Source organism: Propithecus coquereli, unplaced genomic scaffold (genome assembly GCF_000956105.1).
Source record: "Propithecus coquereli isolate 6110/MARCELLA unplaced genomic scaffold, Pcoq_1.0 Scaffold499, whole genome shotgun sequence".
Classification (NCBI taxonomy): Eukaryota; Metazoa; Chordata; class Mammalia; order Primates; family Indriidae; genus Propithecus; species Propithecus coquereli.
In genome coordinates, this window is record NW_012150829.1 from 671056 (window position 1) to 673070 (window position 2015).

Consider the following 2015-nt stretch of genomic DNA (forward strand, 5'->3'; position numbering starts at 1 on the left):
TCCGTGGATTGCTTTTGAGTACTGTGGAAATTTTAAAAAATTAATTGTTCCAATTCATGAACATAGGAGATCTTTCCATTTACTTGTGTATTCTTCAATTTCTTTCACAAATGTTTTATAGTTTTCAGTATATAGATCTTTTATCCCCTTAGTAAATTTATTTCTAAGTATTTTGATTTTTTGAATACTATTGTAAATGGGAATGTTTTGTTGATTTCCTTTTCAAATCGTTTATTGTTAGTGTACAGAAATATTACTAACTTTTGTATTTCGATTTTGTATCCTGCAACATTACTGGATTTATTTATTAGATCTATTAGTTTTTTAGTGGAATCTTTAAGGTTTTCTATGTATAAGATCATGTCACTTGCAAACAGAGACAATTTTATTTCTTTATTTCCAATTTTGATGTCTTTTATTTCTTTTTTCTTTCCAATTGTCCTGGCTAGAAATTTCTTGCATTGTGAAATCAAGAGAGAGAGTGAGAATTCTTGACTTGTTCCTGATCTTAAAGAAAAAGGTTTTTGCCACTGCATATGCTATTTGCTGTGGGCTTTTCATATGTGGCCTTTAATATGTTGAGGTACTTTCCTTCGATACCTAATTTGTTGAAAGTTTTCATCATGCAGGATGTTGAATTTTGTCAAATATTTTGTCTGCAGATATTGAGATGATCATATGGTTTTTATCTTTCATTCTGTTAATATGGTGTATCTCATTTGCTGATTTGTATATTTTGAACCAATCTTGTATCCCAGAAATAAATTCCACTTGATCATGGTGTATGATCCTTTTAATGCACACTTAAATTCAGTTTGCTAGTATTTTGTTGCAGAATTTTGCATCTATGTTCATCAGAGATATTGCCTGTAATTATCTTTTTTATAGTGTCCTTCTGTCTTTGGTATTAGAGTAACTATTGCCTCATACAATGGGTTTGGAAGTATTTTTTTTCTATGTTTTGGAAGAGTTTGAGAAAGAACAAAGTTAATTCTTTATTTTTTGTTACTAAGTTTTTAATTACTGATTCAATATCCTTGCTAGTTATAGGCCTGTTCAAAGTTTCTACTTCTTCATGATTCATTCTTGATTGGTTGTATGTTTCTAGGAATGTATGCATTTCCTAAGGTATTTACATTATTGGGGTATAATTGTTCATAATAGTCTCTTATTATCATTTGTATTTCTGTGGTAACAGTAGTAATGTCTCCTCTTTCATCGATAATTTTATTTATTTTGGTCTTCTCTTTTTCTCTTTGTCAGTCGAGGTAAAGTTTTCTCAATTTTGTGTATCTTTTCAAAATAAAAAAAAAACCCTTTAGTTGATGTCTGTACATTTGAAGAAGTGGGAACTTTCTAGTCTTTACTGACTGGCTATGGCAGGAAAAGTTCTTCGTCAGCCCATCCAGAGATTCTGAGTAGGCCAACTAGCATTGTCTATGTGGGCAGTCCTTGAGCCTTTTCCCACTTAGGTGATCCTGGAGCTTGGTTGCTCATGGGGGCCTGGTGTCTGGGTTCATAGGTGCAATCTTAGAGCCTGGATCCAGGGAGTCCAGTCTGGCATTGGGGCAGGCATTGAGCCTGAGTCCATGGGGGCAAGGGCAGGCATTGAGCTGGGTCTGCAGGGATGATCCTTGTCCTGAGTCCATGGTGCCTGACCTGATCAAGGTCCATTAGATTGGGCCTGGTTTCCGTGTCCATTGCTACAGGATTGATGTCCAGCTCTATGGAAGTGAGTCTGAGGTCTGGGTCCATGTGGGCCAGCCTGGCACTGGGATGGACCTTGTGCCTGAGTCCATGGTGGGTGGCTTATTTCTGGGGCGAGCCTGCCACATGAGTTCAAAAATGAGCCTTGTTCTAAATCTGTGGAAGCCACCCTAGCACCAGGATCCACTAGGTTTGGTCTGGTACCTGAGTCTGTGAGGGCAGGCCTGGGGTCGGGGTCTTCAGGAGCCTGCCTGGCACTGGGTTAGGCATGGAGCCTGGGTCCACAGGGAGGGCATGGATCCTCATGG